At 46.2% G+C, this 17003-nt stretch overlaps 1 protein-coding gene and 1 long non-coding RNA gene across 13 annotated transcripts in view; both read left to right on the top strand.

The window, feature by feature from the left end:
- Positions 1-1041: 1041 nt before the first annotated feature.
- Positions 1042-4157, top strand: LOC140680368 (uncharacterized). Its single transcript, XR_012051563.1, has 2 exons — positions 1042-1172; positions 2537-4157. It is a non-coding gene; the product is annotated as an uncharacterized lncRNA (long non-coding RNA).
- Positions 4158-11120: 6963 nt separating this feature from the next.
- The window catches only part of NCOA3 (nuclear receptor coactivator 3), a 51489-nt gene continuing 45606 nt past the window's right edge, over positions 11121-17003 (top strand). For 9 of the 12 annotated variants that reach the window (XM_072917061.1, XM_072917060.1, XM_030288580.4 and 6 more), the window contains exon 1: positions 11121-11258. The gene's annotated coding sequence lies outside the window, so the exon portion shown is untranslated. Of the gene's footprint in view, positions 11259-11323; positions 11918-16102; positions 16167-17003 lie in introns of those variants that run through there. The other 3 variants (XM_030288575.4, XM_030288577.4, XM_072917059.1) reach the window with 2 other exon arrangements.

Here is a 17003-nt window from a genome sequence, read left to right as displayed (position 1 = left end):
GGGTTGTAGCCCTTGACTCATCTTGCACATATCTGGGGATGCAAATCCCCATTGTTGCAGAAGGAGGCCACTGCTCCCATCCTCAGGCCATGGCCCTGACTTATCTTTTGGATGACTGGAAATGCAAATCCACGTTGGACCTGAAATGAGTCTGCCTCGGAGGGGATCGCCTGTTAGCCTCTTAGTCAGCTAGAATAAAGAACAGGAAAATCAGTGGTTGAGTTTAGTGTTATGTGGGCCAAATCCCAGCAAGTCAGATACTTATCCTTTCCTGAGTGTGCTTGGGTGCTCAAGTCTCCAGCTCCATCCCTAGTCTAAGGTTTGGCTGTTATTATGAGTGGCACCTGGTTTAGAGAGGCAAAGTTACAGGGCATTTCTGTGAGTTCAGTGGATGAGCTTGTGCACTGTATGACACATGGATGCCTCCCCTATGCTTGTGAAAAGCCTTGCAAACAGACACCATGTCTCACCCTACTGCCTGCAAACCCCCACCATGATAACTCTTAACTGGGTACCCTGCTCACTCTCTCACTCCTAGTCACAATCCTCAACTCACCTGAAGCCTCAATCTCAGACATAATCTTTGACACAGGGCAGATCCCTTTTGGAACATGATCACTCTGCCGAAAAAATGTTGTACGTGACACAACCTGGAATTACAGGAAGTTGCACTCCTCCTAAAAACAAAACAAAACAAAACATGTCAGAGATTACAGAAGCACTTCACCACCCCTGAATGCACAACCCCAAATCATGAAATTAAATACTCCCTGTGTTCAGTGTTGTTTTCTTCACAGTATCTTCAAAGCCTCTGTTACATTAGAAGCCCAAAAGCACCTACAGAGAATAAGCTAAGCTGAAAGAGCCTCTTCACAAAAATGAGAGGAGAGCTCTTACCCCAGTGGATCCCAGAGAGGGAATGAAACCCCTTGGCAAAGGCTGGGGTTAATATACCCCTGATTTGGTCTGCCTCTCCTTCCCATGACACCCAGGAAAAGGGAGGGGCCAAACCCCACTGGGTATAAAAGCCCTCAGAGCAGCTACAGGTGTTTGGCTCCTCTGATTTGAATTCAAGGGGAGTAATGGGATGCATATAGAAGAAAACTCTTCAGGGAAATAACAGCACTTTCTTTTTTGCTACAACTACTTGGAGCAAAAGGGCAAGGAAACTGGTAAGAAATAAAACTTTGTTCTTTAGGCAGCATATCTAAATAAGTTGGGTAATTTGCTGTTAACTTATATTATTCCTCGGTGACTACTAAGTAGTACTCAATATGAGACTAAGGGTGGAGAAGAATACTAATTCTATGAACAGTCCAAGTCTCCTTGGGGCTACTAATTAGGACTAACTACATTATAAATAAAAATAAGGAAAAAAAATAGCTTCCTGGGCAGCATCAAGGTTAAGTACATGCTAGGCTTGCCTTTCCCTGAGATATTTAGTCCTAGGGCACAGAAAGAAGTGCCCTGAAAAGTAGTTTTAAACCCTTAAAATGCTGAAAAAGCATTCTAGAAGAGCCTCCTTCAAGTGAATTCCTTAAAATGAGGAAATAGGGAAGTTGCCTCCACTGAAAGGGATGCAATGGCAAATAAATAGCTTCTGTCCTTTAGTTTAATTCCCTAGAATATTGGGAAAAGAGAGGTTTTCCTCACTTTAAGTCTCTCCAGTGATGAAGACACAGGGATTTTCCCCTCAATCCAAACCCTTAAGAAAGAGGGATAGCTGGGCTTCCCCCTCAATTTAAGCCTTAGGACAACAAAAAGGGTTACCCTTAATTCATGCCCATAAAAAGCATTGTCAAGGTTTCCCCTTCTATTTAAACTGGAAAATAATGGAAAATGGGGATTCCCTGTCAATTGACACCCCTAACAGCATAGAAAAGGCAGGGACTATATCAACTGAGACCATTAAAATTGCGGGGGAAGTGGATTCCCTCATGATTTGAACACAAGAAATAATGGAAAAGGAAGCTTTTTCCCATAATTTAAACCCCTTCTCTCTTCATAACCCCCCTCTTTTCTGGGAGTGCTTTGGAAGATCTGGGGGTTCTAGGGAGGGGCTGACACAATAGAAGGGGAAAGCTGAAAGCTCTCCCATGGAACCCCACATGCTGCCCAGCCTGCTCAGGTGCTGCCCCTTGGCAAGAGGGCTCTTCCCTTGGCATTTTCTGAAAAGGATGCTCCATGCCCAGGTGGCTCTGGCTGCTCCCCAGTCCCTGCTGGATGTTCCAACCATAGCTCCTGGAGGAACACCTAGGATACCCCTGTTAGCTCCTCTGGATTAGAAGCTCCCTGTGCAGGTGTGTCCAGGTAGCTGCACTGAAAGCAGCTGGTCACATGGGGAGCTGCTACACCTAGGAGTGAGGAATGAGGTAAAGAAAGGTTCTGCAGGGTGTTCCCTCCCCTACACAGCCCTTTGTCAGACCCTTAAAAAACGGGGTGCCAGACTTTCATTTCCAAGATAATTAACAGTCTTTCCCCTAGCCAAACAGGAATTGTGCTACCAAATTTGCAAACAGTGAACGCTTTCTCACAGACCACAGCTGCCAACACCAGGAACTCCTGCTGCCCTTGGAGAGCAGCATGCCTCCAGTGAACAGACATCAACACACAGGGAGGGTGAGCTTGATTTACAGGGAAAAAGGGCAGAGATCGGATAACGAGGCCTGTGGCGCCAAGTGACTTTCTACATCTTCTCGTTCCGAATGGCACAGGATTTATCCTGGAGCAAAACTGCTGCCAGCAAGAATTCAGCCTGCCCTGGAAGAGACAAGCACCACAGTAAAACTGACATCAGGAAGAATAGAGGGTGAGCCATCTTTCACAGAGAAAAGGGCCATTGATGCAGACTAAGAGCCAGGGGCCATGAAAGAATGACTGCCCCATGAAAATCTGAATGGAGAAAGATGTGTCGTGGACCCAAGCTGACGCCAAGTCGCTAACAAGTTGCCTTGAAAATCCCAAGCACAACTTGCAAAATGAGACCAGGAGCTAGGACAGGTAAGTTTTCTATCCCAGGGTAAACGGCCAAAGTTTTTACTCAGGGCCCAGTGCCCTGAGCAGATAAGTGACTGCACAAAATCTGACCATGGAAGCATGTGCCGTAAACATCGGCTGTGCCCCCTTCATACTTGCGCTCCTTGGGACTGTCAGGGCAGCAAAAGTATGAGGTGGGGGCAGCTCCTGTCTGGGACTTATCCTTCGATGTTCCTATTTGTACAAAGGACCTGGGCGCAGCACACAGTCGGGATTCAACTGAATAAAGCCTGGCTTCAATAATCAGAACAACTGACATTTGTTTACAAATCAGGCGCAGTTTTGTACGGTGCTGCGTACCCTTGGAGCTGAGTAGAGAAAAAATAGCTACAGCACTGGAACCTAAATTTTAGCAGCCAAGTCATTTGCAACTCCTACCATAAAATAAACCAAGCATAACTACAGTATTATTACAATGCTGCTCTTAGGCTGCTGAAGTTCTCCACTGTGGATTTCGGGTACAGCAGAACGTGCTTTACTCCCAACAAAAGCTGCTCAGGTGGGGGGAGCCAGGAAGCCGAGTCTCTCCACTTTGTCTGAACACCATCTTCCAGGAAGGTACTGCTTCCCCTCTCCCAGGCTCCCTTCAGCAAAGTGGCAAATACAGAATCCGGTGCCACAGGAGGCTCTTGGCTTACCTCCTTGTGGTTTCCAAACTGTTTAAAAGCAAAACAAAATGCAGAGGAGAAAAGCAGTGATGAGTATAAAACAAAAATCTCTTCAGCCACCTTTGTTTTGAGATGAGCTCTGAACTGAAGCTCTGGGGGCACAAGTGTGCAGTCCTGCTAGAACAGAGCTGTCCAGCAGTGCTCCCAGGGGCATCTGGAGTGTTCACACTGCTGAACTGAGAAAAACTCACCAAACCCAGCCCAGGGGCCTGTGATCCTCCACCCACCCGGGGGAACTCCGAGCACTGTAAACAGAGGCCACAGCACACACCAGGCTCTGCTGTGCCTGGTGAGGAGTCTCTGTATGAGCCCTGAGCCCTGGTATCGCCTCCCAAACACCATAAAGACCCCTTGTGTCATCAGAGAAAAGCCCTGGAGAGAACGTGTGTCCCCAGCATGATCAATTGCAGAATTGCCTCCTCAATAAAAATGCTGTTTCTGATGGAAACGTAACCTCTGTCGACTGTGTGGATTTTATAGGAATACTGGCTCAAGAATTCAGTGTCTTCGGGGATTCCAGACCACAGGTTCCTGGCACTGCTTGGGCATCCAGAGTCTATAGTATCGGTTAAACTGGTAGAGCTGAGGATACTTAGCAGCTTTCAGGGACTGGAGATCTTTGTCACAGAGCTGGAACGTCAAGCAGAGAGCAAGGGGTTCTCTCGGAGAGCACAGGAGGTCAGTGAAAACAGCACCAAGGTACTCCACGAGGTCTGCTCCTAGAAAAGCCAAATAAATTAAACTATAGACATGAGCACGGACACTGAGGCAGCCTTTCTTACTTTGGGCCTTGGCAGCAGCCCACAGAGCACCACACAGAAAAGAACTGAATGAGATCAAAAAGTGTTTGTAGTGACCTAGACACGTGCTCCTGACCGCCGAGGTACCTGAAAAACCCTCCAGACTTGCTTCAGCTCTTGCTGAAGCAAATAATTCACCTTCATTGTGTTGTGCTAAAAACATGCCCATCTCTTAACAGGGAGAGACCCTGCCAGGCACCACCTCAGAGAAGAACTGAGTTGTACTGGGGAGATACACCCAGCCAACGTGTACAAGTTAAACAGAATTTTCTGTCAGAACTGGGACTTTCAGTACACCCCAGGTGCTACTCGACTGCCACATACACACAGAGGGCTTCGTGAGGTGCTGTGGGGTTGGCCAATCCTGCTCCAAGCCCTGCTGATGCCCCTGTGATTTTAACGCTTTCCTCAAGGAGGTGATAGAAGCTCGCAGTGTTTGCCCCTAGAGCTTAATTTCTGAGGTTTTCTTTGGGAAACGCATCTACTTCCTACTTTACAATGCAGTCCCCTCTCCCTGGTCTCAGGAAGAGCTGCCTACAGGAACGGAACCACCTTCCTCTCCTGATCGCCACGCTCTGCCCTTAAAACACTGTGTTACTGAAGCCAACTACTTCCAGACCAAGACTGTCCATGCAGGGACAGCGTCCCTTCTCTTTAGGGTCAGGGAAAAAGGGCAGAAGCACCTACAGAGCTTCAATGCCCCTCTTGAGCACAAAACACCATGAATCTGCACCTCCTTCTGCTTGCAGGGAAGATAATAAAATGCCTCAAGGAAAAAAGTGATAAATGGTAAAAAATTATTACAAGTGGGTAGAAATGATGCCACTTTCACTCCACTGCTAGAAATGACACATAAAACATAAAAAAAAACCCTGTACCTGTTCCATTTTCAGACTGAAGCAACAGTATATTCCTGGCTTCTAGTGCAGCAGGGACAACAAGCAACGAAGGGAAATGTTTGGATAATCACATCTTCATTTAAAGAGAACCCAATTTCTTCATCTAAGCTATCACAGCCCTCCATCAGAACAGCCAGCATATCCACAACATCTAATAAGTGAAGGAAAAAATGTAAGCAGAGGATCCAGATTAACTGGGAAAACAACAGAGGCAGAATGCAACATTCCAGAAACACAAGGTATCTTTTTAGTCCCCAAAAAAACCAAAAACAAAACAAATGAAAAAAAAAAAAAAACCAACGAAAAAAACAAACAAACAAACAAAAAAAAAAGAAACCAAAAAACCCAAAGGCACATTTGTCAGGCAATACAATGTTAAGGGCAGCACAAAAATCACAGCTGTACTTCACTCTGCCTTTCAATACTGCTGTCCAGCACAGGTTGCCCAGAGAAGCTGTGGCTGCCCCCGGTTCCCTGGAAGGTTCCCTGGAAGTATCCAAGGCCAGGCTGGACAGGGCTTAGAGCACCCTGGGATGGTGGAAGGTGTCCCTGCCCATGGCAGGGGGTGGAACAGGATGAGCTTTAAAAAAAGGTGCCTTCCCATCCAAACCCTTCTGGGATTCCACGATTCTATGAACAGCTCCAGGCAGAAGGACTAAATTTCAATTGTAGTTCAAAAATGCTGCTGCAAGAGCACAAAGAGAGATTTCAAATACTGTTAAAGTGGCACAACCACATCAAAAATTACATTTGGGGGTAAAGTGGCAACTCTGCAATTCCAACTTCTGATACCAAGGACACATGGAGGGCTGAATCCTGGAGGTCCTTACATAACAGGATTTCTAGAGTTATCTATCCCCAGTTTCCTGCTTAGTGTTAGAAAATGTAGCCCCAAGTCGTGGAATTCCGTTTTTAAGGGGTTACCACATACCATCAATGTGAGAGACAGGGATGCTGATGTAATTAGAGTCCTGTAGCAACCTGGAGCACGCCGGCTTCCTGAACCAGGTCTGCTGCCTCGTCCGTGTAGGGGTAGGGCTTTGTCCTCAGCTTCAGCAGGATCTGTCGGCAAAGGCAGAGAGAAAAGTAAGTGCACCGGCTCTCAAGCGTAGGGGAACCATGTGCTGCTAAGGAAGACCACGTGCTAAAAGTGGTTGGAAGCCGGGCGGGTTTTAGGAGGACAATTTCCATACTACTTCTGCGGGATTCTGTCTACAGTTCCTGCTCTACAAACCAAATACATCAAATGAAAAAAACAAACAAACAAACAAAACCTTAAATTAACAACAACAAAATAATTATTCCTACCTCAATAAACCCATAATGCCTCAAACCATTCCAAGGAGGGCGGCAGGATGGGCGGGCAATACCAGGGCCCCGCTCCGCCGCCCGCACGCCGCCCCGGCGGGATTTTCCGGCACGCGGCCGCTCCCGGCGTCTCGAGAGGGGCGCGCGGGGGGGCGGGAAAGGGGGCGCAGCCCTGCTACGACGCCGCTCGCCCCCAGCCCGCCAGCGCTGCGACCACGCCTCCGCCGCCCCGACAGCGGCCCCACCGGGCTGACCTCGCCGCTGCCATCCTTCTCCGGCGGGGCCGCTGAGCTGCCTTCACCTCTCCCCTCTACTCACACACACCTCGCCGCTCGCTCCCGCCCATTGTCTTCCCACCCCGTCTCGGTGGTTTTTAAAGGGCCGCTCTGGCCGCTTCCGCCAAATCTCGGTGGTTTTGGGGCCGCTCTGGACCCTCCGGCCCCGTCTCGCTGGTTTCTGGGGCCGCTCTGGCCGCTTCCGCCACATCTCGGTGGATTTGGGGCCGCTCTGGCCCCGCCCGCGCCGTCTCGGTGGTTTTTGGCCGCGCGCTGGCTGGGGAGCTGCAGTACCGCCTTCTGTCCACAAGGCGGCAGCACTTGTCAAGCGAGTCCGCGACAAGGCACTCGTAAGATGGCGGCCCGTGGGGACCTTGATGGAGACAGGCGTTTTTGCCGATGCCTGTCGGCCTTCGCCAAAAACCGGCACGCTTGCGGTGCTGCTGACCCCACAGCCCGTGTGCACGACACCGGAACCACAGCAGAAAATCCCGTCGGGGGGCGCCGGCGTTGGGGACAATTCAGGCAGTGTAGAAAACAGACACGGGTCCTCGAATGCCAACGTCCTCTTTTTCGCGCCCTCTTGAGAAGGTCAAGCGAGTCCGCGACAAGCCACTCCCAAGATGGCGGCCCGTGGGGACCTTGATGGAGACAGGCGTTTTTGCCGATGCCTGTCGGCCTTCGCCAAAACTCGGCACGCTTGCGGTGCTGCTGACCCCACAGCCCGTGTGCACGACACCGGAACCACAGCAGAAAATCCCGTCGGGGGGCGCCGGCGTTGGGGACAATTCAGGCAGTGTAGAAAACAGACACGGGTCCTCGAATGTCACCGTCCTCTTTTTCGCGCCCTCTTGAGAAGGTCAAGCGAGTCCGCGACAAGGCACTCGTAAGATGGCGGCCCGTGGGGACCTTGATGGAGACAGGCGTTTTTGCCGATGCCTGTCGGCCTTCGCCAAAAACCGGCACGCTTGCGGTGCTGCTGACCCCACAGCCCGTGTGCACGACACCAGAACCGCAGCAGAAAATCCCGTCGGGGGGCGCCGGCGTTGGGGACAATTCAGGCAGTGTAGAAAACAGACACGGGTCCTCGAATGCCAACGTCCTCTTTTTCGCGCCCTCTTGAGAAGGTCAAGCGAGTCTGCGACAAGCCACTCCCAAGATGGCGGCCGCGGGCGGCGGGCTGCAGTACCGCCCTCTGCCCACAAGGCGGCAGCACTGCCGCCCGCCACCGCCGGGGGCCGCCGCTCGCCTCGGGGCCGCGGGCGGGGCCGGCGGCAGAAAAGAACGGGCGCGATCCCCTCCGGAACGACCTCTGCAGCAAATGCCCCAAAACATCCCGCGCGGAAAAGAACGCCAACAAAAAAACCCCTGCCTCTAACCCAATAAGAACCAAAAGAAAAAACCTTTTCTTTTAAACTGCATTTAAATATATTTTATTTTTATATTTTTCATATTTATATTCACATTCGGATTTATAATTCGGATTTAAAGGCCGGCAGGGGAGGGAAGAGGGACGTTCGACAGAGGAGGGAGAGAGGGGGAATAGAACGGAGTAGCGGGGCAGGGACAGGACAGGAATGAGCCGGGTTTGAGGGGGAGATGGAAACGGGGGAAAGAGAGATAACTGAGGGGAATACGGGGAGGGGGAGGAGGAAGGAGCGCTAGAGAGAGGGACAGGAGGGGGAGCCTCACAGCGCCCCGGCTCCGGCCCGGCGCCCCGCCCTGCCCGGGATGCTGCGGTCGGCAGAGCTCGGCTCGGTCCGGCTGGACTCGGCTCCTCGGTCACTTTCGGCTATTTTCGGCTACGCTCGCCTATTATCGCCTACACCCGCCTCCATTCGCCCATTCCCCACACCTCGGCTCCCTTCGCCCGGCCTCGGCTCCCTTCGGCTCACAGATTTCCTGAGAGCAGCTCATTCCACACGACACAAATTTCTGTCCCTAAAAGGCCTGCGGCTCTTTCAAGACATAGACCTGTAACTCAACCCCCGTGACTCAGCTGATGGCTCCTTTAGGACAAGAACAGTTACATGTAAAAGCAATTCCCTCATTTTGCATCTCCTTTTTATTTAACTCCCCCAAAATCCCATACATATCACAAGGAATGTGAAGTTCTGGCTCCCCCACCCCACTCCCCCCCCCCCCCCCCCCCACCAATACGCTATTTGTACAAAGGACCTGGGCGCAGCACACAGTCAGGATTCCATTGAATAAAGCCCGGTTTACATTTCGAAGGTTCTCGCTCTGGCACTGCAAGTTTGCCGATGAGCACTGGCACGCTCAATTACCCTCATGGCCACATTCCAGAACAATGTGTCAGATTTCCCAGAGAGTTCCCAATAAAACTCAGGTATAATCACTGAGCAGAAAATCCTTTGGGCTTTAGTTCCATCTCTCACCTGTTCCAAGCGGAGGGAAGGTGCCCCTCAGTGATTTCAGCTCCCGCCCAAGTCCCCAGTCACTATCCCTGCATCATTTCACCTCAATGCCCACAGTCCCGTTCTCAGTTTTACAGTTTCTTTTCCATTTTCCCTCAGGATCCCAGCCCTGCAGTCCATTTCTTAGCCCCACATTGATTTTGGCTCCAGCCCTACAGTGGCCATCAGAGACGCTGGCAATATCCCGGCATCACCAGGGTTTTCAGGCATAATGTTACAGCTCCCTTTTTGCTCCTCACATCAAGTCCCATTTTAAGTCAGAATACTCTGCCCCAGCATCAATGTCACAGGCCTACAGTGATTTCAGTGCGTGAACCGTCCTGCAGCACAGCTTCTTGTGCTTCAGTGCTTCTGGGTTTTTGTACAGATTTGTTGGAATTTAGCCTTATAAAAATCATCTGGCATGACTTAACATTAACTCAGAAATTCCAGTGCATAATGTATCATATATATAGACAGGGGGAGAGAGAGAGAGCAGAAGCTACAATTTTCAAATTGCACAAACACACCCCCTAAACTTCCAAGCAATTTTGGGCTGTAACTTCCCTTTTTGGGAAGGACACTCCCTAACCCCTGTCATACCCTACTCACCTTCTCCTCCACTGCATCTTCACTCTCCAAGTGACATTGAGGTGCCCGAAATGACATCATTACCCGCAGATTGCAATTCCCTCCCTTCTTACTTGTCCCCAAAGAAGGCAAAACCAAACCAAACTACCCTGGACAGCAGCCCCGGACAGAAGCATGTTGCTTTAATAATTGTATTTACATATGTAACTCGCCCCTCCAAAAGGGGCATCTTCTAGAAAAATAAAGGGAAGCCAGCCCCCCAATGTTTTAACTTCCTCCCCAGTTCCCGTCTCACAGGCTGGCAGCTGCCCCACAGCAAAAGGACAGTGTGTCCGAGGATAGTGCCTCGTCTTCCTCTCGTGCTCTTCTCTGCCTTATTCTTCATCTGTTCCCGCGCTCCAGCCAATGCCGGGTGTTTCATGACTTCCCTGTGATGCTCCTGCAGGGAGATCACCCTGTGCGGCTGGAGAACACAGCTGTATTGTGATCAGAATCTGTGCTCAAAGACCGACCACGACAGTTCCAGCCTTCTCGATGGTGCTGCACGTCTCACTGGCATGTCAGTGAAACCCCGTGTAAATTGTGAGAATTTTAAGAGTAACGCGAAAAACGATTTTTTTTGTTATTCTGCTCTCTCATGGCTGTGGCTGCAGGGAGAGCAGCTCCAACATGTATAAACACACACTGCACACAAAGAAATCAAGAACCAAAACTCCCTAAGAACCATGACTATAGGACCAGACATACAATCAGTACCCACAGCTGGAGTTCAGCAGAAACAGGGAGACATGGCCCGATCCAAGGCCGGTACCGCACTGTATTTTGAACTTTAGTGCGCAGTAGAACGCTCCTAATGATACAGATACGGCATTTTGTGACCTCCAGAAGCACGGAGCAATTGCCGCGGGAACGAGCCGGGGGGTGCACGGCACAGGCAGCTTCCTCTCTGGGACCGCTTTCTCCTCGCCGTTTGAGCACGCCCTACTGCAGAGACCGCGGCGATGCAAGGCGATACCGGAGCGCGGGCACCAGGCTGAGCCTGGCGGCGCCGGCAGCGAGCCCGGCGCGAACTACAAGTACCATGAACTCCCGCGCGGGTCCCGTGAACGCCCGCGCGGAGTCGCACTACAGGTCCCACAATACCTCACGCCGCCTGGTGTCTCCGCTCCGGTCCCGATTTAAATCCAGTCAGTGAGGAAAATGGCGGTGCGGGGCTGAGTGTGGGGGAGATGGAGATGTAGCTGAGCTTTGGCTCATTTCCCAGGTGAGCGCGGTTCAGGGGGAGGGAGGGAGTGAGTAACGAGTGGAGAGAGGGGAGTTTCGCGTTTCCCTGCTTCTAGTGCTGGGGTGGGACTGGGATGGCCGAGGGAGCGCTGCCCCTTGCCGTAGAAGGGAGAAGCCTGGGGGTGGCCTTGAGGGACGGCTCTTTTCTGTCCTTCGCCCCCCTCCTCAATATAAACGTGGCTCCCTGAGGGGAGGAGGAAGAGGAGCGTAGATAGACTGTGCGTGAGGAGTATTTCCAGGGCTGGAGATGAGGGGATTCCCCGGGCAATGTGTGGCTGCCTTTACCTCTTTCTGGCTATTGTAACTCTACTGGCGACTGAGTTTTGAAGGAGCATTCCTGGGGCAGTGGCGACGAATTGATGCGTGGACTGAAGGCTTCCCGTGTCGCTGTGTGATGAATATCTTAAGTGTGGTGATTTTGGGTGGAGAGTCCTCGTAGAATACAAAGAGACCTGAGGTCGCTGTGGACTTGGCTTTAGAATCGTCTGACCCACGGTTTCTCAGTCTGAGCAGAGGCAGGGTGTGGGTGAAATACCTCGGTTAGAATGGCCCTCTCCACCATTCATCTGGGTTTATCTGGTACCGAGGCGGTTCCAAAGACCTTGATATCCACATTCTCCTGGTCATCCTGTAGTCTCGGTAAGTTTTAGAGCTGACTTCTCTTGTCTACTTCTTATCTCTGGTAGTAAGAAAAGGGATGAAAAACACTGGAACTGAAAGGTTCATTTCCACGTGTCTTACCCATTTCTGCCTCGTAGTTGTAATAAAACTGTTATTGAGGGGTGGAGATGAGATTTCCCCCCATCCCCGGCTCGGGTCGCATGCCACTTTAGGTGTTACTGTTTCTGAGATATAAATAAGGTAATTATGAGTTAGAATGTAGCTTGAGGTTGAGGTAATTCCCACCATTCTTTTTCTTTGGTTCTAAAGTTAGTTGTGTTTGTGGTTTCTGCTCCTATTCCTAAGCACAGTCAAGTTTTCCTTTAAAAGTGAAGCTTCTCAATTTGTCAGCTCATATTCAGACTCATTTAAATCCTCAGTATCTTCTTCCTCTTTTAGATAGAAGTTAACAGAAAATAGTATGTTGTAGTCTAACTGAAATAACAAGACAAAACAAAAGGAAATCTGAATGTGTAAGGGACGGCAAATTCAGTTAAAATGGGTTCTTACAATAAGCTTAAAATTTTATCATCACTATTATAAAAATAAATATTTTCTCATGGAATATTTCCATCTTAAAATGTTCTGCTTCACATGAAGCAAAGTTGTATGTTCTGAATACAAAATGTAGCTTCATAGAAACAGTGTATGAGTGAAAACCAGATAATAAAAGATAGGGCTTAAAAGAAACAGAAAAAATTGGGTCCTTTTTGGGGGAGTTTGGGCTTTTTGTTTTGTTACTTTTGTTTTTTAAATAAGATTGTGCATTATAACATGCAGTAATTACATTTACTGTTAACTGCTGTTCAACTGTTACAACTGTTCAACTGTTGTAAAGAATTTCCTTCAACTCTGTTACTACTACTTTTTTTTTTTTTTTTTTAAATTTTAAATAATACCGGTGGATTTGATGGATTCACTGCTGACATGTGAAGATAGAGACTGTGGGATACAGGAAGTCATAGACAAAATAAACCCAGCATTCAGCCTCACTTTAAGTACCTCTCCTGATTACAGTGTTTTGTTGCCAGTCTGATTTTATTTGGAATATGACTTGCGTGCCTTTTGGGCTCACCTGTGGCTTTGTGTTTCTTTTAACTGTTCCTTTGAGGCCCTTGTTCATCCTGGCTTTGGATTTATTAACTTGGAAGTTTTATATTGCCTAGTTACCGATTTTGGGGTTTTTTTATTTTGTTTTGTTTTGTTTTTGGATTGTATTACTGATGTATACCCTAACATACAGCTGAGACAAAATGCAGATTAGGAAGAAGAAGCAAATCCATTTTACAATAGAATCTCGATCATGGTGGGGTTTATTTATTAATAATAGACAAGAAAACACAATCACAAATCCTTCATTATTAATATCTCTGTTACAGTTTCATAGAAAAGTGGGGTGTTTTTATTTTTCAAGAATTCTGGGAAAGAAAAGGTGTCTTGGTTATATTTGCCTGCAAAATTAAACCATTTTTCACATGTAAAAAGGTATTGGACACTACAGTCTGACACTACGGGCTTCTTCAGCTCCTGCATTTAAATGAGTCTCCCTTGAAAAGGTGATCTTAAACGACTATACCATACAGGTTCTTCTGCATTTCACGTTCAAGCTTTTTGGATATTCAGAAATACCTTAAATATTTTTCTGACTTGTTTTAATAATAAAAAAAGAAATGGAGGAGAGTGGGAGGGGAGGAATTAATAAAGGGGAGGAATCCTTTATGCCAAGGATATCTGACCTGAATGCTGGTGCAGCCTGCGTATGCAGTTTATTTTAGTTTGTTTTTCCCCCTTTTGCCCCTGGCTAAATCTATCGATATTTCTAGGTGTAGTGTATTAGGAAAGAGGCAATTGTAAAAGAATTTAACTGCTACTATTTAAATCTGCTATGGAATGTATTTTCACTCACTGTGGTTTTTGTATGCTGCATTTAGTTGAGTGCAGGCACATCAAATTATTTTGTGCATTATATAAATGGGAGGTATATTTCAGATGGATCCTGTTACTTTAATAATACTTAATTGGTGTCTTTTTAAATTTACAGTTATGAATAAACGGATTTTTGACAAGTGAAACAAAATTACCTTGCCTTCAATATGTTGAAGGATATTTAGTCTTTTGTGTGCTGTTTGTCTAATAACAGAATGCCCTGCCTCACTGAAACATCTCAAAGTGATTGAACAGGTAATGTAACAGGGATTGTGTAGGGTGACTTTAGTTGCTGTATCTTTTAATTGAAGGATTAAGTAAAAGACAGAACTAAACTATTTACTTGCAAAAAATCCCAGTGAAATACATGTTTTCTCCAGTATTTTGGGGAAATGATTGTTCAGAACAGTCAGTCAGGAGTTCTCTGTTCATTCTGTGTTGGTCCAAAGAACTAAATAAATCTAAATCAAAGATAGCATTCCTCTGGTTTTGCTTTGTGCACTAAGTTTTTAATTCTAACACTTTGCCAATTGCCCTATAGAGTATATGAACATTTTAACATTTCTGGGTTTTTTCATCACATTCTCTGGAGGCTAGTAAGGTACAGAAAAAGGTAAACTATGCTAAGGTAAACTATTGCCTTTTGCTGCTATGTGTGTTTGATGGGATAGCATTCTATGTGGATAAACTTTTTCTAAAACCTTCTAGACAGACGTCTAAAAGGAGCATATGTGTGTGCGCACATAAACAATCAGTATATGGAAATGCTACATTGGTTTTTTTGAGTCTTATGGAAGACCTAGTAAAGGTTCAAAAATTAATTTCTTGTATTAATAATGACAACTTTAAAATGGTTTTCTCTTTTTGGCAGCTTACATCTTAAAGAAATTTTTTCAAACAAAAATTTGAAATATCTTTGCCAGTGATTTGGATAGGCTTTTCAGACATCTTCCCCTATAATAATTTTTCATTCCCCATAAAGGCTAGGCTAGAGAGGTTAGGAGGAAATAGGGAATTAGGACTTAGTTTGCAGGTTTTTTTTTGTGCTCAGTCCATCTTTGCTGCTACAATGAACTAAAGCAGACATAGCAGCATCTTTTGTTATAGTACCCTCCTAGTTTTATCTTCTATGGCAGCCTTTTTGATGTTCAGAGTAGAGATTTCTGGCTCAATGGGCAGGACATCAATCAGCACATTGCTTAAAATTCTTAGGTAGTAATTGAAAGAATGCCCTCCTAATCAGTGTTTCAAGTATTTATCTAGTCATAGATTCAAAAATAGCGCTAATGGCAACAAAAGCACATTATCTGCGAACTGTTCACTTGATTAAAATAGAACAAAGCAAACATCTCCTGTTAACCTAGAATGTACATTTGATCCCCCCTTTAAAACTAGGAAGGCAGTTTCTCTAATTAGTCACAGAAAACTGAAATCAGAAAACATCTTCCCTGGCTGAAGTAGCTTTCAAAGACTTTTGTATTACAACTGTAGGTTTTCTGTTGAACCCCCTAATCTTTGGTGATGTATGTTTGAGGCTGATGATTAAGAGGTGAGGTTCAGAACTAGTGCTAGCAAACTTGCCAAACTTATATTGGCTGTCTGAGAGACAATAAGCAGGTAACAGGGATAATAAGTGGGATTCAGGAACAATGGAAAATGAGTGCAAATTCGACTAAGTTGAAGGAGAGCCATTATTTGATCACTTGATAGGAACAGAATAGCTTGCATTGTCATCCACTATAGTTTCTGTTCAAATGTACAGCTACAAGGTAGCTTTATCACATGCTTTGTCTTCTCTTACCCATCTGTCTCTCTAACTGAACCTCAAGTGACTTCTATAAAGATTAATACACAGTATAATAATATTTCACAATGGCCGAGCAATGCTTTGGTATATGAGCAAAATATTTTTATTCCTCCTCATCTTAGGTCTGCTGTATAGCAATGCAACTTTTGCTTTAAACTAAAGAATCTATCTAGGTAGAAGTGGTAGGTTGTTTGAGCAGTATATTTGAGACAGCTTTTTAAAAAGCTCTTTAAAAGCAGTGGAAATTTCCAGGCTTCACAAAAGATAAGGAAAAAATACCCAAAAAACAACCAACAACAAGAAAAAAAGCTTTTAGGGTCTGGTTTAGTATCTGCTTTGCAAGTTGCAAGAAAAGAAATATGAAAAGGAACCGCAGACGTTCTGGATGTCAGCCTGAGAAATTTTCCACTGTTTCCTTTAATAACATGCAGGCATGCTTTTATCGCTGGAATTCCAATTAGGAATCTTCTTCTGACTGGAACTTCAAGCTATTTGGTAAGCAAGTGCTTGCTAAAAATCAATTGTCAAGAATTAAATTCTCATATGTAAGACTGTGCATAAACCACTCTCACACTCTCATGCTAAGTATCAACTACTGTTTATATTACTTCAGTTCCTTGTTTTACAGTGTGTTAACTGTTCCTATTTCTAGATGATCACCACTAGGTGACAATACATCTTTTCTTGCTTCCGATGGTAATTCCGGACCAACCTTTCCAGTAAGGACTGTATGCTGCTAAGCTGAAAATCTCAATTATCCTATCTTTAATAGATGAAGAAAGACAGACATTAGGAAACATATATTTTGTAAAAGAGTTAAACTTAAAGTCAATTTAATGGTTATTTTAAAAATTATTGTAGTTTCAGATACAATGGTGAAAATCAAACCGAAGGGATCTACAGGTTCAACCTCATTTGTCTGCCTTAAAGCTCTTTTCTGTGCAAGTTGCTGACCTTTCTCCAATATGTGGATGACTTTGTACTTGGCATGTGTCTTGTCTTTCTTGTCACTACAGATATTTATTGTTGGCTTATGCTGTTTTGGGGTAGGGCCTAAAGAATCCTTCATATTTTGGGTTGAGGTTTTTGTTTTCTTAAATGCTGGCTTGGGAATTAAGCTACTATGTTGTATAAAAAGTAAGCAACATCATAACAAACTCTTGTCTTAATAGTATTAATTGAAAATACAAAGCCAGAACCCTTTTGTTGCCGTGGGCCCCCAGCTTTGTAAATTAGCATTGACTCCATGATTGCAGAAGGCTGATCACTTGCTTTATTATATCATCCTATATTATATTATACTATACTTATTAAGAAACTCAGTAACCCTTA

Source organism: Taeniopygia guttata, chromosome 20 (assembly GCF_048771995.1).
Source record: "Taeniopygia guttata chromosome 20, bTaeGut7.mat, whole genome shotgun sequence".
NCBI lineage: Eukaryota > Metazoa > Chordata > Aves > Passeriformes > Estrildidae > Taeniopygia > Taeniopygia guttata.
The sequence above is the reverse complement of the archived record's forward strand: the minus strand, read 5'-3'. Positions and strand labels throughout refer to the sequence as shown.